We start from the raw sequence: 23,499 nt of genomic DNA, 5'->3' as shown, positions 1-23,499 counted from the left end.
TTCAACAATCCAGCCATCCAGCAATAACAGAGGCAGCAAGGGCAACAGCAGGAACTAGCAGTAGCGGGGTCTGGCAGAGGGGTGAGGTGGGGGAACAGCAGCCACTACCAGCTTAGTCAGGGCTGTGAACTTTCACATTTATACTCTCTCATAATTCCCTAGAATTCTAAACATTTACACCTGGCAAAAAACATGCCCCTTCTATAGCACTAGAACAGCCTAGTAGGCAGCTGTGGACAATCTGGAACAGCCCTATATCCCACACCTGTGATTAAAACAAAACATATTCACATAAGTACCTGGGTTTTAAATTTGGAAATAGAATCAGAAGAGCTTCTCTTACCAAAGATTAAAACTGTTTCTCTAACTTGTCTAAAATGTTATTATTATTATTATTGTTGTTGTTGTTGTTGTTGTTGTTGTTATAACATGAGAAAATTTCGTTTTGATTTTACCCTTATGCAGGAACCTGGAATTGAATAATTTCCAGAAGTTCATCCAAAATTTCATTCTTATATTAGTACTGTTTGTGCTGCCCTGGAAACCATGCAAGGACTCGAACAGGCCAACATGCCAATGGTTCCGGGGCATGCTCAATCCTCAGAGAAGTCTGTTATAAAATCAGAAAAATGGAAGGAGAGCAAAGAGAAATTCTTGAAAGGGGAACCCAAAGTCCTGGGGGTAAGAAATTTTTTGGATCTCATGGGAGAAAGATTTTTGAATATATAAGTGATTTTCAAAGAGCAGACACTGTATTCTCTCTGTCAGTATCTTCATGGTACATCAACCCCCATGGGTTATAGCATTTGATTTTCTAATTGATTAGTATATGATTACATATATTCCCTCTTTTATTTTCTTCCACCAACCTTCCCAAGCGGTCTCTTCCCTTTCAAATTCATGTATTATTGTTACATTTACACAGATGTATGATAATAAATATGTCAGTGTTTTTTCACTCTTTCCATATAGTCCCATTCATTCCCCTCTACAGCCTGCTCTTCTTTCCTCCCACACATCTTCATGCGCTGTTTCATTTTCATTGAGTATTATGAGTGCAGTTATACATCAGTTCCTCCACTGTTGGGTCACTGTACTCACATTCCTTCCTCAGACTCTGAGCTCACACAGAGGATCACGTGTGCTCCTCATATTTCCCTCATTCTGCATCTACCTATATTTCCTCAAGTTGTTCCTTGCAGGTTTAATTTCTTCCTATTTCACTATTCTTCTGTGAGTATGTGACAAAGGATAACAACAGAGGTAGAAAGGCATCATGGGAATCATAAAAGTATCTCTGGAAAGAACTTCCCAAATTACCTCTAAGTTTGAAATTATTGAAATGTGTGTGCGTGCGTGCGTGTGTGTGTGTGTGTGTGTGTGTGTGTGTGTGTGTGAGTGTGTGTGTGTGTGTCTGTGTGTGTGTGTATGTATGTGTGTGAGAGAGAGAGAGAGACATTGACAGAGACAGAGAGGGACAGAGAGACAGAGAGGGTCCAGAGGATAATAAATCAGTTAGGACATCTCATCAGTATATGAACAATTGAAAAAATTATTTCAATTTTTTCTGTGAGTTATGAAAGGAGTAAGTGGTGGTAACTTAGTGGTTTGATAGTACTTATTATGGACATCATTTTTGTGATGGATAATATACTTTTTGTTTCTAGGTTGTACAAGTTATGATTGCTCTCATAAACCTCAGCATAGGAATAATAATGATGCTAAATACAAATTATGAACCACGCATTTCAGTGAAATCTCTGGTCCTAATTTGGGGACCAATATTGGTGAGTAATAAAGTCTCATATAACTGGAGACAATAACACCCTGTTGTGACTATATTCACTTTGGGACACATCTTCTCTCAACTCTTTCAAGCAGTCCATAAGTTTGAAAACAGCATATTTAAACCTGATTCAGTATTTCCTTGTTTACATTTCAATATCTACAAGCCATTCATATAGCTAGGTGGACAGTTTATTTAAAATGACATGGAAGATATATTGTGACAGCATGTAGACATGTACCCCCACAAAAGTAAACATTGGCACAACTAATTTCCTAAGAAGTTCATGGCTAGTCATTCCTAGGGTTGGTTAGATAGAGCAATAAGACTTTCCAACCTATCTGTTTCATTGTTCATAACATTTTTACAACTATATCCACAAACCAAGATTAATTGACTTGCTGTTGTTAACTTCAGGAAATTGAGATCTGCTTCTCTAGCTAGCAAGGGATCACAAAACTCTCAAGCTCGTGAGAATGAAAGAAACCAGTGTATTTTTTGACAAGAAGAGGAGACAAATCCGAGCAGGTGCTTAACACCATCTGGCTATTCAAATCTCAATAAATGTGTAAGAGAATAGAAAACCGGTAGATAAATTTAGTTTCATTTTTTTATCTATTAATTATTCAATTCCTTTACTTTTCAAATAATGTTCCACTTCCTGGTTACCCTACACCAGTCCCCCATTCCATATCTGCCCTCCACTTTTCAACTTTGCCTGAATGAGGGTGCTCTCACACACACACACACCCTGCCCTGCCCTACCGTTCCAACATCTCCCTACACTGGGGCATCAAACCTCCACAGAACCAAGGGCCTCCCCTCTCATTGCTGTCAGGCAAGGCTATCCTCTGCTACATATGTATTTGGAGTTGTGGATAACCTCTAGATACTCTCCTACATTGGTGGGATAGTATCTGGGAGCACTGGGTGTTCAGGACAGCCTATAATAAAATAACTCATCAAAAATTTGAATAGAAATTTTATAGGTTATAAAACATTTTTCTATAATATAACCTTGAGAGAATTTTTTTAGAGTTGAGTGTCAATTAAATATAAAATCAAACATTTCCTTACCTATAAGTTATGAACTTACAAGTAGAAAATAAAATGCATAACCTTGGTTACTTCTTGTTTTATCATTTAGAGTCTGATTCAAGTGTTGCAAGGTTTCCAGTTATTGATGAACAGGAGGAGAAAATTTACTTATTTGGTAGACCTGGTACTTTAATCTTTTTCTTCTTACTTTACAACAGGTATTTTAAAATTTGAAGAATGCCATGGACTGTCATATTTTTCAAAGTTGCATGACATTTACATATTAATATTAATACCAGTGATAATAAAAATAATGAGGAGGATAACACTATTAATATTACCAGTAATAGCTTACATTACACTATAATCTGGACATATTAGTAAATGTTTTTATATGTAATGTTCCACCTAAACCAGTCACTACAACTTCTGTGAAATTTGCCTATATCTTTACTGTATAAAGGAAAAATAAAATGAGAATAAGGAAGGTTAATTTTCTCAAGATGTATTCAGTCCATGAACAAGACCTCAGAATCTCATTTGTCTCCTCACTGTGGATGTCTGCTTAAATCTACATTTCCCACTCAATACCATCTTGGAAAACAACTCCCAGGATTCATGATGGAAGATCCAGTACAAGGTTTCAGGCCTGCATGAGCAGCAATGGACTGACATCAACTCCTTAGCCTCTCATCTGTATCTTGATTTTAGTTTCAATGATGTGGTCCTACTGACTCTCCCATTACCTTTAAATCTTCTAAACTAAAATTGGAAAGGAAATTCAGACATTTCTATATTTAGCTGAACAGTCTGAAGACATCAATTTAATCAAATTCATAAGAGTCATTTTGATCAAATTTAAAATAATGGCCAAATTGGCAGATTCAATGAGCTACATATCCTAGTCATCATGTAATGGATAACTTAATTTGTTGCCATTATTTTATTTATACCTGCCAATACATTTTCAACAAGGATAATTTCTTTTCTCTTTTAACTGGGATAACTTCTTTAGTTTGGTGTCATGTTGGAAAAATCTTGTTATAAAGATTAGAGAATTTTATTCTTTATTGCTCTTAAAATTTTTGATAAGATGGGAATTAAACTAGTTCTTTAAATACCATAATAAGTAGTATGTATAAAGACCTGATAATTTAAAAGTTTCAAAAGACCTTGTTTTCTTTTCAAGTCTATGAAATATAATCTCAAAATGTCCTAAACATGAAATGAATTTCTCCACAGTAAGAAACTGCAGACAGCTTTGTCAGTGTAATTAGAAAGATAACCATTCCAGTCATAGATTGTTAACGGTGAAAAGCACAGCAAAGAGGAACCATGGCATATTCCTCTACATTAGAAGCATATAAAAAATATTACCAAAATCTTGAGACACATCTGAAGGCTCCTGCGTGTAATCCCTTGCTCATGAGGAATGAACAAGAGAGTTACTCCAAGCATGAACCTGCCCTTCTTTATGTAGCAAGCTCCATGTCAACCAGAACTACATAATAGGACCATAATCAAACATTCTAAATAAACAAATGAAATGATTTATTAAAAATACCTTGATGGTTCTTCCTTCAACTCATTTTACTTTTCCTCTCTGCTCTTGTGAGTATGAGGAAGGTGGTGACTACTTCGTTTTAGACAGTTGGTCACTTGACTAGACCCGGTGGTTTCTGATAAGGGTTAGTATGCCAAGATTTATACCAACTGCTTGAAGATTTTTAACCGGATATTTACCCTCATGACCAGCTCATTATCTCCGGATCCCTGACAATTGCAGCAGGGATGAAAACAGTAAAAAGCCTGGTAAGTATTTTGGTTTATTTTGCTATCAAAATGGAGTAATTTCAGGAAATATACATTCTGCTAAGTTGTAAAAGGGTCAATTCTATCTTCCTGAAGCCATGGTCATGAATTTAGAAGGACCTCACTTTCAAAACTGTAGCTGAACTACAGGTTGATAATAAGTCTCATCATGTCTGGCTGGATATAATATCAAGGCAGTTGCTGGGAGACTCTTGGTGCTGGTACAGTGAATTTGGGAAAGAAATGTCAGGTAGAGTTTACACAGTTGAGTCCTCTAGCTTCACAGCCAGCCCATGATACTGACACCCAAATATTTTCATTGGTTAAAAAAAAAAAAAAAAAAAGGCTGACATACCAAAATGCCCTCTACAGTTGTATCCAAAATAATAGTTTTTAAAAAACTATAGGGCCAGAGGGAAAGTCAGATGTTAAGAACTTGTTATTTTTTTAAATAGATATTTTTTAAATTTACATTTCAAATGATATACCCTTTCCTGGATTTGCCTTCAGAAACCTCTTATCCCATTTTCCCTCCTCCTGCTTTTATGAGGGTGATTGCTAACCAACCAACTGACTCCCTCCTGCCTACTTGACCTGGCATTCTGCTACACTGGGGCATCTAGCCTTCACAGGGCCTCTCTTTCCATTGATGCCAGACAAGGACATGTTCTGCTACATATACATCTGGAGCCATAGATGCTCCATGTGTAATCATAGGCTGCTGGTTTAGTCCCTGGGAGCTCTGGGGGGTCTGATTGGTTGATATTGATGTTCTTCCTATGGGGTTGCAAATTCCTTCAGCTCCTTCAGTCCTTTCTCTAACTCCTCCATTGGGGATCCATTTATTAGTCCAGTGATTAGCTGCAAGCATCTGCATCAGAATTTGTCAGACTCTGGCAGAGCCTCTCAAGAAACATCTAAATCAGGTCCCTATCAGCATATACTTCTTGGCATCCTCAATCTTGGCTGGGTTTGGTGACTGTATACGAGATGGATCCCCAGGTGGAGTAGACTCTGGATGGCCGTTTCTTCAGTCACTGCTTGACAGTCTATCTCCATATTTTCTCCTGTGAATATTTGTCCCCCCTTTTAAAAAGAACTGAAGCATCCATACTTTGTTCTTCCTTCTTGAGTTTCATGTGGTCTATACATTGTTTCTAGTGTATTTCTTGCTCCTGGACTAAATTTCACTTATCTGTGAGTGCATACCATGGGTGTTGTTTTCTGGTTACATTACCTCACTTAGGATAATATTTTCTAGTTCCATCCATTTGCCTATGAATTTAATAAAGTCATTGTTCTTAATTGCTGATTACTCGATTGTGTACCATATTTTCTGTATCCATCCTTCTGTTGAAGGACATCTAGGTTCTTCTCAGCTTCTGGATATTACAAATAAGGCTGCTAGGAACATATGTCTTTGTCATATATTAGAGCATCTTTTGTGTATATGCACAGCAGTATTATAGCTCTGTCCTCAGTATCATGTTCAATTTTCTGAGGAACCACCAGACAGATTTCCACAATGTTTATATCATCTTGCAATCCCACTAAAAATGAAAGAGTGTTCCTCTTTCTCCACTTCCTCACCAGCATCTGTTGTCACCTGAGTTTTTGATCTTAGCCACTCTGACTCCGTATGGTGTAAAATTACAGGGTTGTTGTGATATGTATTTACTGATGACTAAAATGTTGAACTTTTCTTTAGGTGCTTCTCAGCCATTTAAATTACTCAATTGAGAATTCTTTGTTTAGCTCTGTGCCCCATTTTTAATATGTTATTTGACTCTCTAATGACTAACTACTTTAGTTCTTTGTATATATTGCATATTAGTTCTCTATCAGATGTAGGATTGGCAAGATCTTTTCCCAGTCTGTTAGTTGCCATTTTGTTCTATTGCCTTACAGAAGTTTTGCAATTTTATAAAGTTCAATTTATCTATTGCTGATCTTAAAACCTAAGTTATTGGTGTTCTGTTCAGGAAATTCCCCTCTATTCCATGTGTTTGAAGCTCTTCCCCCTTTCTCTTCTTTTAGTTTCAGTGTATCTAGTTCTATTAGAGGTTCTTGATTAAGTTGGGCTTGTGATTTGTATAAGGTGATAAGAATGGATAGATTTGAATTCTTCTACATGCTGACAGCCAGTTGAACCAGCCCCATTTGTTCTTACAAAAGACTTGGATTTTTTTCCCATGTACTCACATGATGGCTCACAGACATACATAACTACAATCCGATGGGATCTAAAGCCCTCATCTGACATATGTAGGTACCAGGGCCATGTGCATGCTGAATATACATATAGGCACATAAATAATTTGTAAACATAAAATTATATATTTACAATGATGATCTCATTAAAGCTGATAGGGCAATAGCCAAGATTTCAACAATTATTTCCTTCTCTAAAAGCTGCATCTGAATTTCCCTTTCTGCAACAGATAAACACCAACTTCTATAGCATAATCAATGTTACCTTTCTAAACCTGGGCTAAATCCTGTCTGCCTCCTGAGCATCTTTCATAAAATCTGACCACTAATATGTAGTTCATGTTCTAGATGCACCATCCTTTGTTTATTTATCTAAACAATGGAAGAGTATTGGGGAGCTCTATCTACATCATAGGAGGAAATATGCAAGAGAGACATGGTCATCAGCATTTCACACAAACAGGCATTTACAGCACAGTGGTGAAAAATGACAGAGACCAGATAACATGCCAAAAACTGAAAAATCTGCTAGCAAATTTGAAGAAATTAGTGTCCTTGAGAATCATCTGGAGGATTTAGTCATGGAATAACAGATATTATCTTTTATTTTGGAAAGGGGTTGGAGGTAAAACTACTATAAGGAAAAACACAGAGTCTATTTTTGGAAAGAAGAGAATAAAATGGTGTACTTTAAATATTGATGAAATTATACAAAAGATGCCATTGATAACTGATCCCCATTCCTTTCTAGATTATCAGCAGTCTATGTCTGAACATTATCGGTTCTATCTCTGCTGCATTTGCAAGCATAATAGGAGTTCTCGATGTGGTTGTGAGTGTATATTCTACCTTTGGTAATAAGTATACAATCACTAGGGTAAGTATTCACTAAGTTGGTGTGATACCATGGTAGAAATAAAGGCTCACTGACTATTGCAAATTCAAAAGTCAACATTCTGATCATAAAATCAAATTTGGCCAATGGTACTTAAGGGGGTCTCCCCACCTCTAAAGAGAAGGGGAGGGAGCAATGTGGGAAAGGATTTGTATGACTGAAACTGGAAAAAGAGGAGAGTCTTGCTGTAATTTGGTTGTAAAGTGAATATAAATAAATTATTGGGAAAAAAGAAAAGGGAATAAGAAAATACAATAATTTGAGATGTTAAAATAATAGTGAAGTAGGACAATATTTCATGGATAAGGTGAAATCTCATTCCCCTTCTGTCTGTAACTAGGTACCAAAAAAAAAAAAAAAAAAAAAAAAAAAAAAAAAAAAAAAAAAAAAAAAAAAACACTAACGTGGTTACTAATCAGCCACAAGGATCCATATGTCATGTTTGACCTTCAGTTGATGCCCCAGAGATCCAAAATAAAACCGAGTTCCTAATGGCAGGAGGTGCCAATCCTCTTGGAAGAAAAAGATAGTCTAGTTTATAATCCTGGCAAAGCAGGTTTAAAGGATGTGGGACTTTGGGCCAGGAGTCCCACACAGTCTCTGGTCAGAGATCGGAGTGGCTTTTGCTGCAGCTACTGCTGGGTCCTGCTGGACGCTCAAGAGCAAGGAAGGGGTAATCTTTTCAGCTACTTCTGCCACTGGGTCCTGCCTGTCCCTATTTCTGCCACTGCCACGAGGTTCCGGGCCAGGCTGAACCAAGCCAGCAAGAGGCTCCCAAATGGTAGTGTTAAGACCTCTTAAAACAAAAGATCTCAGAAGATGGGATGATTCTTGAACACCTTTTATTCTTGAGCAAACCCATCCATACATATACATTTTTTAAAAAGTGGTTCAGATTCTGACAACTGGCACTTCCTTTTGGCTTGTTCTAAGGGCTTGGGAAGACCTTGTCTATATATTTGGGGGTGGTCCTGCTTCTGCCTGGTACTTATGTAACCTGTGTGCACATTTTATTGTTTCCTGGACTTCACTTATCTCAACCAAGAACCAGGGTACTCTTCCCCACCCACCTGTCCCACAAAATGTGCAAGCTATTTGTAAGAAAGAACAGATAGAGTGCTTGCTACCCTGAATGACCAGAACAAACCAAATGGAATTGCCAATTATCAGCCAAATTATCAAGAAAAATGATAGTTCCTACAGCTTATAATAGTGTGTTAAAAACACATATACATCTGCTAGTTAAGTTGAAAATCTAACGTTGCTTTATTTTGTCTTTGTTGATGTTTCCACCATGTGTGATTGATTTGGCTGGAGAATGGAGTCTTACTATGTAGCACAGGTTTTTAACCCTCTTCTTAATGTTGGGATTATAGTTGTGAGCTAAAAGGCCTAACCTGCACTTATTTATGTAAATTAAATTATGTGTTATGGAAGATTGCTAATTCTCTTACTTGCCTTTCTCCACTCATGTCTGCTACAAGGCTTGGACACAGATGCTAAGGGGTCTTGTAAAGCTGGAGAAAGAATGAAAACAACCAACCCAAATATTCTCACAGCCTATTGAATCAGTATCTCTCATATGCCAAGCTCCTAATCAATGACTAATTCACAGGAGAGGGACCATCTCTGATCACTGAGATCATTCAAACCTTCCAACTCCAGGCACCAGTTCAAGGGAGGAGAGTTCAGAAGAAATGTGCCACCTTTATTCCTCCATTTTGATCGTGTGGCTTGATAAAGATACAGACAAAGCCAAATGCACTAAACACTATGGAGTGTGGTGCATAACTCTCAAATGATTTATAACAGTTGTGACAATCACTACCAACACAGTGCATAATCCAGTTATATTTTATTACTGGATGAAAGAAATTCAAAACAAGTCTCAACTGCATAAAATCAACTTTGGACAGGGCTATCATCTTCCCTGTGAGCTTTCTGAAAAAGTAACTTTCTTGGCTTTTGTGTTTCTACCTTTTGTCCACATTCCTTGGCTGTTCCTTCTGCCCTCTACTTTCTGGGCAAACACTGAAGCATCCTCAGTCTCTTAGACTAGGATTCCTCAGGATCTTGCTTCCGCGTGTAAAGATGGCATAATAACTTGGACAGCCTGCAAGAGCCAGGATATTCTGTCTACATTATCTCATAAAAACACTTCTGTTCCTACTATACACCAGCCCAACTTTGAGTTGTGATCATTCAGAAAGACTATCCTCTTCAAGAATGAAATGATACTGTTTTTCCATGTGTAATGTCTAGCATAGAGCGTATCAGTCTTAGAGTTTGGGGTCTCTGATAATATTTTTAGTTAAAAAATATGTGGGAAATTTAGTGACAATCAGGAGACCAAGAAATTGTCTTAGGTCTGAGCTATATCTAAAGCTGGATTTCCTAACCCCTGGCTCAGGCCTTCCTCCCTTTGGCATGGTGGTCAGTGCTAGGAGAGCACATTTCAAACTTCCCATCTCCATTCTTCACACTCCTTGGTACAAATCTGTTTTTAGGGTTTGGATGCTTTGGTGTTAATTTTAAATCTGCTAGAATTCTGCATTGCTATGTTCGTCTCTGCATTTGGATGTCAAGCTTCCTGTTGTAACTCCTATAATGTGAGTATCAGTCCTTGTTGGGTAATGCATAGTAGGTCTCTATTGATGTGTAATAAGTCACACAAATCTACCAGCTTAAAAGGACACATGTTTGTATCTTACCTTACACAATGAAGACCACCAACAGCTTAGCCTTGTCCCCTTGCTACATCTTAAGCAGATGTGTGAAAAAGAAAACTGAGAGTCTCTCTGAGTTTTCTAGTTCTGTTACCAACAAAGATTAAAGCTAGGCTGGGAAAGAAGGTCAGGGACATATTTAGGAGAGTTTGATGAAAGGAAAACAAATCAGGATAAAGAAGCCGAAAATCCCTTTAACATCTAGACAGACGGAAGAAGGAGAGAAATACACAAAAGTCTAGAAAGTCTAGGAATCATACTGAGGAGTAATAAGCCACTGTTCTGAATTCTGAGGTCACTGTCTTCCAGATCCTAGTGTTAGAGAGCAATGCACTGGTCCAGGGCTCCTGTTAGAAATAGAGACAGTTTATCAAGAAAGAACAGCATTCCTCAAAATGGAAGTGAACTAGTGAGCTATAAAGAGTCTAAGGAGCATCCTGCCAGAAAATGAACCTGCTTTTTAGGTCTATTATAGAGTTAGTGTCTTTGCTTTTATCTGGTAGACTCACTGCTTTCCAATTTCACCCAACATGCTGTCTACCTTAGATGGTGCCCAGGTAAAAAGGAACTTAGTCTTATTTTTGTACTGCTTCCTTTCACAGTGTATATGCCCTACTTGCATATAATGTCTTTCAATCAAAGCCATTCCCTTCGCTCTAATTCTTCCTTCCTAGTCCCTGTTCTCCTGCCCAAACTGTGTTCACAGAGTTGATTGGGAGGTTGTTCTCAGAAACATTCAATTTGTGTACACACAGCCATTGTTTTAACACTCTGCAGATGCTCTTGAACAAAGAAGAGAAAGAAGGTCTCACAGAAATAATGAAGTGGCATACCTAGGGGGAGAAAATTATTTATTAGGAGAAAAAATAACCAGGAAATATACCATGATTACAGTATTTCAGATAAGCTACTTCAAAGCTTGTATACGAAGCTAGTGTAACCCAATAAGTGCTCCTAGAGCTGAGGAATTCTTTTCCTGCTGTCCTCTAGTGTGTCAACCCACAAAGGCAGTGACCTAGGCGCGTTTTGCTTAAGTATGTACATCTTCTTCATTCTACTGCCCCATGTTCCTTGATTGTGAAGGTCAGAATATATTTCCATGTGTCATGATGCTTATGCTATTCTGGATATATGTCATGTGTGATGAACTTAATTCAAGAAGTTGTTATTGAAGAATGACACTTTGGTTCAAGTAAGCCATTCTCACAGAATACTAATGCTCCAAGATGCAGCTGCACACACCAACTACTCAGGTACCACAAAAAGAGTGTTCTAGGTCTGCAATACCTCATCATGCAAGAAGTGGCCCAGACACCACTCAGTGTGATGTTTGATTAAACTAAGTAGTCACAGTGTAGGCATTAGTAAAAGTGACACTACGAGGTATGGAAATGAAAGTGCTGGTATACTGGAGGACTCAATGACATTTTCATTCATTTCACAGAATCTTGTAAGACGACCATCAAATCTTGCAGTACCAGAGATGGCAGCCACCACGGCACTTTAATAATTTCTACCATGAGAACACCAAGGGAAAAATGTTCCAGAAAATGTATACCAGAATCACCCAGATGAATGAGTCTAATTTTGAGGGGTGTGTGTGTGTGTGTCTGTGTGTGTGTCTGTGTGTGTGTGTGTGTGTGTGTGTTTTGTGCGCCTGCATTTTCCTGACAAATTAATATGTGCTATGTCAACAACACTTTAACAACCACTATTCATTGTATGTACAAGGGGCAATAAATTGGCAAAGAAGTTTTTAAAGCAACATAAAAAAAAAAAAAAAAAAAAAACAAAACAAAACAAAAAAGCAATTTAACCAAACCAAACCAAACCAAAAAAAAAAAAAAAAAAAAAAAAAAAAAAAAAAAAAAAAAAAAAAAGACCCGAAAATCCTGTGCTGGTTAATTAAGTTCTCTTTGCAAAGAGTGTAGATTAGAGTTCACATTTTTGGGGGCTTTGCTAAATCAATGGTTTTAGCTGCTTATAATCATGTACAAACAAATAAAGTGTGTAAGACAATAGGTATATTAAATTACTAATTATAGCAAACAATTTTATTCATCACTGTAATCTCCCCTAAGGCTCACATGTTTGAACATTGGTTTCAAGTAGTACCATTCTTTTGAAAGACTGATGAATCTTCAGATATGAAGCCTAACTTGTGCAACTAAGTCACTGAAGGTAGCTTTGAAGGTTACTCTCCCTTCCAGTAGAGGTTCACATTACATTTCTGATTTAAAACAAAATCCAAAGCCTCTACTATCAGGTGGAATTTCCTATAAAGAAATAATTGTCAATAATTTGTTAGATAAACTGATTCTACATATATGTCAATGTTCAATATTCATTTTATAATGGGTCTAGACCCTGGGCTAATTTGGCATGACATGACTTAAATTATTTGCATATTCCTAAGCATCCAGAGTATATTTACAGGTATTGATGTATTCCAGGAGACAAAACCTTACAAAAACCATAAGCCTGTTGGTTTTTTAACTTATTTTCTTAAATTAACTTTTAATATAACTATACAATGACAGTTGTCAAAAAGTAAACATTAAAAACATAAAACATGTAATTCAGAGCAGTTAGTTGTTACTCTTGGACAGGCCCTGGATTCAGTTCCCAGCACCAACATCGTGACTCAAAACAATTTTAATTCAGGGTCCAGGAGATCCAGTGCCTGTATCTGACATTCCACTATGTTCATAGCAGCCTTATTTATAACAGCCAGAAGCTGAAACAACCCAGATGTTCCCCAAGAGAAAAATGGATGCAGAAAATATGGTACAGTTACATAATGGAGTACTACTCAGCTATTAAAAATAACTACTTAATGAAATTCACTGGCAAATGAATAGAACTAGAAAATATCATCCTAAGTGAGGTAACCCAGACACAAATGACACACATGGTACATACTCACTGCTAAGTGGGATATTAGTCCAAAAGCTCAGAAAATCCATGATGTAATCCACCAACCATATGATATGTAGAAGGAAGACCAAAAGGTGGATATTTCAATTCTAGAGCGAAGGGGTAACAAAATAGTCACAGGAGGTAGAAAGAAGGAAGGATCTAGGAGGGAGAAAGAAAAGGAGGGACAAAAAGAGGCAGAATAAGGCACTGGAAGGGACAGGAGAGAAGTATAGATGGTCAGAAATGAATAAAAATTTGTAGCAGTGGGCGATGAGGAAATGGAGGTAGCAACTAGAAATCCTTCCCAGATGCCAAGGAACCAAGAGACTCCCAGGACCCAATAATGATGACTTTAGCTGAAATAAGCAACAGAGGGGAGCTAGAACCTAAAGAGATGACCTCCAGTAGATAGGCATGGCCTTTGGTCCAGGAATGTGGCCACCCACCAATCTCCAAAATGTTAACCCAAAATTGCTTCTTTGTAAAGGAGATACAGGAACAAAGAGTAAACAGAGACTGGGGGAAAGGCCATCCAGAGACTGCACAACCTAGGGATCTATTTCATCTGCAGACAACAAACCCTGACAGTATCGGTGATGCAAAGAAGCACTTGCTGAGAGGAACCTGGTTGTGCTCTTCTCTGAGTGGTTCTGCCTGCACCTGACCAATACAGATGCAGATGCAACCAACCATCAGATTGAGCATGAGGACCTGAATGGAGGAGTTAGAGAAAGGACTGAAGGAAATGAAGAGATTTGTAACCCAATCGGAAGAATAACAATATCAACCAATCAGACCCTCCAGAGCTCCCAGGGAATAAACCACCAACCAAAGAGTAAACATGGAGAGACCCTTGGCTCCAGATACATATGTAGCAGAGGATGGCCTTATCTGACATCAATGGGAGTAGAAGCCCTTGATCCTGTGTAGGCTTGATACCCCAGTGTAGGAGAATTCCAGGGCAATGAGGTGGGAGTGGGTGGGAGTGAAAGCATCTTTATAGAAGCGGGGGGGGGGGGGGTGGTGATGGGAGTGGGAGAGAGTGCAACAGGGATAGGGGATCACATTTAAAGTTTAAATACATAAAATATCTAATAAAACGAGAAAAAAAGATTTGGAGAGAAATGAAGCTGTCCAGTTGATATGTATAGAAATTTTCTAAATAAAAAGGTTAAGTGAAAAAAAGAGGTAGAGGGGTAAGTGATAACCATAAAAGAAGGTTTTAAGTTTTGTGATTATATATGGCATTATGCGCTCAATGCTATTTGAAATATTACACTTAGTGAATTAATTTTATGAAATAATATGTTAATTCTTTATAATAAAAGTCAATGCACTTCTGTCAAAAAGAAAAAAAAAGAAAAAGAAAAAGAAAAAGGAGGAAGAGGAGAAGAGGGAAAGAGCTTCGAACACATAGGCACTAGGAAACTTTCCTGAACAGAATACCAATGGCTCATGCTCTAAGATCAACAGTCGACAAACGGGACCTCATAAATTTGAAAAACTTCTGTAAAGCAAAGGACACTGTCAATAGGACAAAATGGAAACCTACACATTGGGGAAAAAAATTTTTACCAACCCTTCATTCACTAGAGAGCTAATATCCAAAATAAACAAAGAACTTAAGAAGAAATCCTGGAAACCAAATTATTAGAAAATAAGATACAGAGCTAAAGAAAGAATTCTTTAGCTATCTGTCGCAGTAAATATTAAAAAATAAAATATTATTTTTTTACCGGCCCTGAGGTCTTACTCCTCAGGCCTGGCCCTGATACGGAGCCCCAAGCACCCCATCCAAGCCACCACCAGGATTTCACTCTGTTTGCACAACTCCCTTCCCTTGGCAGTTTACTCTGGTGTTCTCTGCTTCTGTGGCAGAGTGTTTCTGTACCCCTAAATTCCACAAACACAACCCTACAGTCCAATAGCTTTTCTTACAGGTTTATATATTCAACTCTCAATCCACAAACCCTCTACACAACATGATTGCATCAAATAGACTTAAGTAAGATACAAACTGCCGTTTTATATGAGATACGAGACCTGTAAAATCCTTAATGTTTATAGCTATTTAATGCCAATCAATATCACCTGGGTTTAGTTGGTCTTTGGGGAAACTCAAACTTGTGATGATCCTTCCTCTTCCTCTGACCTCCTCAGACCTCTCAGTGCTCTCAATCCCCTCCCCCTGCCAGTCACTGGCTTTCCTTTATTTTACTAATTAATATGGGCAAGTTCAGGTGAAGCTCCACCTCTTAGCAGCCCTTCTTGGGAAAGTGGAATTAACATTAAAATACAAACAGCTTCAGGACAATCTATAGCTATCCAGGAAATGCAAATCAAAAGGACCCTGATATTTCACCTCACACCAATCAGAATGGCTAAGATCAAAAACACACAGGTCACAGCAGATGCTGTGAAGATGTAGAGAAACAGATAAATTTTCTTTAAAGCAGGAGCCTGGAATCAAACCAGCAGAGAGAGAAGGAGTGTACATTTGATCAGGCTCAGAGGGAGAATCAGTCTCAGCAGGGAAGGTGGTTGTTTACTATTTGAGACTGAGAGCTAAGCAGAGGTAGATCAGAGCCAGCTCTGTGGTAGGGCCTTACTTGCCACAGATCACAGATCTTAGACTGTGATATCTAGATGGGGAAGTCTGCATTCTGTGAAAACACATAAGCATGCTGTCTTCCCAAGGTTAGCAATACATCTGGACCTTGCCAGGTTCCTGTAAACAAATCATGCCATTTGACCAAAGGTTTTGGAGAAGTAGGAGACTCAGATTCCCAGTGTTTTGACATTGGAGAAGTTCCTATCTCCTCTCTATTGAGATGATGTAAGACAAAAAGGGCATGTTGCAGTATATGATATGGAGAATGATACTTCAGTTCACCTTCTTACAACCTAAAAATACATGCCTTGTGAATTTGATGTACCCTCTCCACAGTGGCTTACCTCTGTGGTTTATATGGGATACCTGTAGTATGTTTAATATTAAATGTCAGACAAAAATCAACAAAAACTTTACATCCATAAGCAGGAGCATTATCTGTTTTTAACTGTTGGCATTCCCAAACATAAAGAACAAAAACAAAAACAAACCCACAAATACTGAACAATATTTTTAACACCTGTAAAATCCTCAAAGTGAGGATACCCACAATCTGTCTGAGGAAAGGAGACACCCGAATCACTCATGAGAAGTAGTCTTGATGCAAACTGCAAGAGGATTTTTATTCAAAGCGTGCTGGGGCCCACAGTCATACACCACACAAGGGTGGAGGACTGCAGACCCTGAGTGCAGGATCAGTACAGCTTTTATAGGGGTCACAACAAAGCCCTCGATGTGGCAAGGTAAGGTAGCAGGTTAACCTCTGTTAAGGGCCCAGGCAAATTAGAGTATGTGCCCATAGATGACTTACAAAATATGGGAAAGTTCTGCCTTATAATGAAAGTTGTAACCTAAATAAAAGTGAAGATATGGTAGATTTATTTATGGCCAGAATAGAAGTTTCAATGGCTAAAAACAGTAAAACCGGATATTGTGAATCAGAGTAGAGATTAAAAAGACAGTCTTGTAACTTAGTAAAAGCAAAAATCACCGCAAGTTATTCTATCCTTGTGCAGAAGTTTCAGAAGCTTCTTGAGTAAAAGTTTCACCATAATAAAAGCCACAGTCTTGTTTTTTGCAGATCCATCAGTAAAAACTAAAGCTGAATTGGGCAAGGGCTCAACAAAATACTGTAAGGGAAAAGTTATCTGTTGACTCTTCAAAAATTGTTAACAAAGGAAGACTGGGCAATTGGTATATGATCTGGCCTGTAAAGTTAATTAGCACAATCTTCCAAATTCCTGGATGTATTAGGAGCTCATTATTATATGGCACTATAATATTAAAAATGTCTCTGCTGATTATTTCCTTACTGTGCTTGTGTTCTTTAAAAGTCTCAAGTGCCACCAAACTAGTAACAATTACCCTGGGTGTGACAGGCAGATAAAGCAACTCCAAGGGATTGTCTTACCATCACACACCTGTAGGTGTAGGAACAGTAGGCAGTCCTATAAGGTCCCAGAGCTCCTCACACTTTACGTTCTGTAATTGTTTATTAACAGCCTGTTTCACAATTATTAATGCATTTCCCACTTCCTCAGTTAAGGAGCATAAAGAACAAGGGTTGGGGGTCACGTCTAAGGATGTCAAACAAAGGCTTAAGCTTCTCAGGAGTTAATTTAAGAAAAGGACGACTCCAATTAATTAATACTAAATTTCTTTGAAAATCATTTAATAGAGTCAATTTGCTTAAATTCAGCTTTAAAGACTGATGGGCCACGGTATCTGAATAAATGACTCTCCCCATATAAAAGAGAGGTGGCCCCACCTGTGTCTGGAGCAACCTTAAACCAATGTTGGCAAGTTGATCAACATCTTGTAACATAAAACATCTTGTAAAGAGGCTGAATGATACAAACAAACAAACAAACAAAACCATCCATATACTGAGCCAAATACACACTGAGGTCACTAAGTCTCACTTTTGTAAGAGACAGATGAACAAATTTTTGACACAATGTAGAATTGATTTTTATTTCCTGAAGAACTATGCAATGACAACATCTATAAGGCAGTTTTAAATTCACAGAGAAAAGACTAAAAGCAAATCTCATTCTTTCTGCAAAGGCAAGAGGAATAATGAAAGAGCAGTCCTGCAAACCAGTAACTATTATATTATATCCTCTGAGGATCATAGCAGGCAGAGGGAGACCCAGTTGAAGGGCTCCCAAGGTTTCCATAGTTTGGATAGATTTCCTGAGGTCCTGGAACAATCTACATTTTCCAGATTTCTTTCTTTCTATTCTTTTCTTGATCCACAGGATATCAAAAACCTGAAAGTGATACATAAGTTACTGACAGATTCTTTAACATATTTAAATATAAAGTTTTCAGTTAAAAACTTTCATGTGAAGTGCTCAAGTGTCAATATTTATCAGTTAGCACATAGGCACAACAGTGTATATGTTTTTATGAATATAGAGGTGGTAAAAATTCTAATGAAAATAGTTGCAATGCTTAAGAATGTTAATAATAAAAATGTATATTTTCATAATTGCAAAAATTATGTTACTTAGTTCTGCTTACACTTTTTTCAAAAGTACACCCTGATCAATCATCTTTTCAGAGTTATATAAGATATAGAATTAGAAAAATGAACACTTTGATATTAAAATATTTTAACGTCAAAGTGTTAAACCACTTTTTCTTTCAACTCCTGAAGAATGCAACATTAATGAAAATGCAAAATAAAAACATAAAATCAATTAAGTAAAATAAATTTTACAAATTACCTATAATAATATTAATCTGTCACTTACTGATAATCCATGAGTTAAGACAATATCTATTCCACGCAGAATTTGGTGGACATAAAAAAGAGGGAGGCTGAGCACCCAACCTCACATGATTAGTCTGCTCTTGAGATGGCATGTGACCTGAACTAGGACTCAAAGGCCAAGAGATGCAGCCTCTGGTACAGATGGTCATCAGTGGGAGACACTGAGAAGTCTCTTAGCAATGGGAAGATCAAAAAGAAGATCGGTAGCAATTGTGCCCAAGGCACTCTTGCACAGATGAAGTCAAAGTGATCCAGAGAATGTTAGTAACCAGGAATTCTCATCCCAATAAGAGCTATGTGAAAACTCCAGACTATTCGATCTTTTATGTGTATAGGTGTTTTGTCTGCATGTATGCCGCATGCCTGCCTGGAGCTCAAAAAGACAGAGAAGGTATTATACCCTAGAATTGTAGTTATAAATGGGTATAAGCTGCCACATAGGAGCTAAGAATTGAACCTAGGTCCTCTGGAAGAGCATCAAGTACTCTTAAATACTGAACCAGCTCTTCATTCCTTCGATTATGGCTTTCTCTGCTCAGGTCTCTTTTTCTCTTAAATCACTGTCAAATATCATAAAATCCATGACCATGAGTTTTAGAAGGAACTCACTTTTAAAACTGTAGCTAAGGATATAATGTCAATGTAGTTGCTGGGAGACTCTTGGTGCTCGTACATTGAATTCTGAGAAGAAATGTCAGGAGGGGATTTTACATTGATCAGTCTTGAAACTTCCTATCCAGCTCATGATACTGACATCCAAATATTTGCAGTGGCAAAAATAAATGAAGTATTGACTGGCATATTTTCTACAGATGTATCAAAAATAATAGATTAAAAAATTATAGGGCCAAAGAGATAGTTAGAGATTCAAAGCACTTGTTTTTAAAGAAAATACAGATTTCTTTCTAAGCACCCACATGGGAGCTCATGGACTTACATAAATCCAGTTCCACTGGATCAGAAGCCACCTTATGGATTGTGTGGGTTCCAGGCATGTAATGCTTCATGTACATATGGGCAGATAATCATTTGTAAACATAAAACAATAAATGGTTTAAAAAGACATTTATAATAATATGTCCATCATAATGTTGATAACAACAAAATCTAAGAGTTAACAAATTATTTCCTTCTCCAAAAGATGCATTTGAATTTAACTTCCTAAAACACATAAATATCAACTTGTATAGCATGATCAAGGTGACCTATCTAAACCCGGGCTAAATCCTGTCTGCCTCCTTAGCATCTTTCACCAACTCTGATAACTACTATGAAGCTCATGTACTAGATGTCAGTTTGCTGAGTTTTATTTCTCACAATAAAGTTTTTTAACTGAACCATGAGTAGAGAATTGTGGAGCTCAATCTGCAGCACAGGAGGAAATATACAAGAGGCACATTGCCATCAGCATTTACACCGGAACAGTTGGGCATTTGCAGCACATTGTGGTGGAAAATGGCAGACAGGCTCTCCAGATAATGTGTCAAAGACTGAAAATTCTGCTAGCAAATTTAAAGAGTATCTTGTGTCTTTGAGATTCATCTAGAGGATTGAGTATTAGAAATAGCAGTTATTGTGTTTTTATTTTGGCAAGGGATTGATAAGTAAAGCTTCTATAAGAAAAGACACAAAGGTAGTTTTGGCAAGAATAGGATGAAATGCATTAATAAAGTCATGATGTATTTCAAATATTGATGGAGCTATATACAAAGGGTGCCATTGACAATGAATCCCTATTTCTTTCTAGATCATCAACAGTCTATGTAAAAACACTATCAGCTCTGTGCTTGCTATAGCTGCAAGCATAATGGGTGTCATTAGTGTGGTTTTGGGTGCACATAATTCCTTTCATAATAATAATCCAGTCATCAGGGTAAGTATTCACTCTGCTGGTGCAATGCGATGACGAAAGGGCTCACTGCCTCTTACAAAAACAACAGTCAACACTTTGATCATAAAATCAATCTGGGGGATGGAACCAAAATGGGGGGCTCCCATTCTTTAAGAAAAAGAGGAGTGACAATTGAGGGAAAGATGTGTAGGGCTGGGAATGGGATGTAAAGTAAAAGAAAAAAATTGTTGTGTAAAAATAATAGACAATAGAAAAACAAAGTAATTTGCGATGTTGAAATAATAGGAAAGTAGGGCAATATTTTAGGGATCAGGTGACATCTTATTAATTCTTTTCTGTTTGTAAATAATTACAAAGAAAACCACTAACATGGCTACTTCTGTGCCATAGGGACCCATATGTCATGTCTGACCTTCAGTTGGTTCCCCACACAGACACAAAATAAAAAATTCCTAATGGTAGGAGGTGCCAATCCTCTTAGAAAAAGATAGGTTGTATAACTTATAATCTTTGCAAAACTAGTTTAAATATGTAAGCTATTTGTAAGAAAAAGCAAATAGATGCCTTGAATGACTAGAACAAGCCACATGGAATTGCCAATCTTCAGCCAAAATGATCAAGAAAAATGATAGTTCCTACAGTTTATAATAGTGTATTAAAAACACATATACATCTTCTACTTATGTTGAAAATCTACCTTTGCTTTATTTTGTCATTGCTGCTGTTTTCAGTGTGTGTAATTGATATTTAGGTAGATTGGAGTGTTACTATGTAGCTCAGGCTACCCTTGGGTTAAAAACCACCTTCTCTTCTTATTGTTGGGAATATACTTGTGAGCTACTTGGCTTAGCCTGCACTTGTTTATGTAAATTATATTATGTGTTGTGTAAGATTGCAATCTCTCCTACTTGCTGTTCTCTGCTCATGCCTGCCACAATGCCTGAACACATATACATCTGCTAATTAAGTTGAAAATTTACCTTTGCTTTATTTTTCCTTTCTTGATGTTTTTACTATGTGTGAATGATTTGGCTGGAGAATGGAGTCTTACTATGTAGCATAGGATTTAAACCCTCTTAATGTTGGAAATACACTTGTGAGCTACAAGGCCTAGCCTTCAATTGTTTATGTAAATTAAATTATGTGTTGTGCAAGATTGCAATCTCTTCTATTTGCTGTTCTCCACTCATGCCTGCCACAAGGCCTGAACACAGAGGCTAAGGGATCTGGTGAAGCAGGAGAAAGGATGAAAGCAACCAACACAAATTTTCTCACAGCCCACTGAATCAGTATCTCTCGTGTGCCAAGCTCCTGGTCAATGACTAATTCACAGGAGAGGGACCATCTCTGATCACTGAGATCTTTCAAACCTGCAAACTCCAGGCACCAGTTTAAGGTAGGAGAGTTCAGAACAAATGTTCTTCCATTTTGATCCTGTGACTTGATGAAGATACAGAGAAAGCCAAAGGCATTGAACACTAAGAGTGTGGTGCACAAACCTACAATGACTTACCACAGTTGTGACAATCACTACCAAATACAGTGCATAATCCAGATATATTTTATTACAAGATAACAAAAGTTCATGATGAGTCTCAATTGCATAAAATCAACTGTTGGCAGTTTTAACCCAAGATCCACTGCAGATGCTCTTGAACAAGGAGGAAGAAGAAGGACACACAGAGATATGAAAGTGACATACCTAGAGGAGAAAAATACATAGGACGAGAAATATAACCAGAAAGTAGACCATGAATATAATATGTCAGATACACTACTTCAAAGCTTGTATAAGAAGCTAGTGAAACCCAGCAACTGCTCTTGAGAGCTGAGGAATTCTGTTCCTGCTGTGCTCTTGTGTGTTAATCCACAAAAGCAGTGACCTAGGCACATGTTTTGCTTAAGTATGTACATCGTCTTCATTTTATTCCTGCCCCGTATACCTTGATTGTAATTTGCATGTCATGATGCTTCTGCCATTCTGGCCATGTCATGTGTGCAGAATGTCACTCAAGGCCACCATGTCAAATCATGTGCAGCTGTCAGCAAGAGCAAAGTAATTTGTAAAACCACCACTGTCATTCTGTTACACTTTGGTTCAAGTAAGCCATTCATACAGAAGATTGATGCTCTAGGATTCAGCTGCAGCTACTCTGATCAATCTCTGCCACAGGAGTTTTGAGGGCTGAACACCTAATGAACCAAGAAGTAGCCCAGAACCCCCAGTTTGATATGTGATTCAACTCTGTAGTGCCAGTGTAGACACTACTAAAAGTGAACCAATTAGTAAGGAAACGGAAGCTCTGACTATACTGGTTGATTCAATGACATTTTAATTCATTTCACAGGTTCTTCTGGTGCTACCATCAAATCCTGCTGTGACAGTGATGGCACCACCCATGACACTTCAACCATTGCTACCATCAGAACACCAAGGAAAATGTTCCAGAAAATGTAATCAAGAACCACCCCGGAGAAATAGTCTAATTTTGGAGTCTTCCTCTCCCTCTCCCTCTCCCTCTCCCTCTCCCTCTCCCTCTCCCTCTCCCTCTCCCTCTCCCTCTCCCTCTCCCTCTCCCCCTCCCCCTCCCCCTCCCCCTCCCCCTCCCCCTCCCCCTCCCCTCCCCCTCCCCCTCCCCCTCCCCTCCCCCTCTCCTTCTCCCTCTCCCTCCCTCCCTCCCTCCCTCCCTCTCCCTCTTCCTCTCCCTCTCCCCCTACCCCTCCTCCTCCCCTCCCCCTCTCCTTCTCCCTCTCCCTCTCCCTCCCTCCCTCCCTCCCTCCCTCCCTCCCTCTCTCTCTGTATGTGGGGGATTGGGGGTGTGTATGTGCAAGCATTTCCTTGTGAAATTATTAACACTTTGTTGCACTGG

At 38.1% G+C, this 23,499-nt stretch overlaps 1 pseudogene across 1 annotated transcript; it reads left to right on the top strand.

Annotated features, from left to right (window-relative positions):
* The first annotated feature begins 570 nt into the window (after positions 1-570).
* LOC308417571 (membrane-spanning 4-domains subfamily A member 4D-like) lies at positions 571-23,116 on the top strand (annotated as a pseudogene). Its single transcript has 6 exons — positions 571-681; positions 1,668-1,787; positions 4,580-4,636; positions 7,599-7,724; positions 10,250-10,351; positions 22,978-23,116. The product of its transcript is annotated as a membrane-spanning 4-domains subfamily A member 4D-like (transcript).
* Positions 23,117-23,499: the final 383 nt, after the last annotated feature.

This window comes from Micromys minutus (assembly GCF_963924665.1).
Source record: "Micromys minutus genome assembly, chromosome: 2".
In the NCBI taxonomy this organism is placed as follows: domain Eukaryota; kingdom Metazoa; phylum Chordata; class Mammalia; order Rodentia; family Muridae; genus Micromys; species Micromys minutus.
Note: the sequence above shows the minus strand (reverse complement) of the source record. Positions and strands in the feature narration are given on the sequence as shown.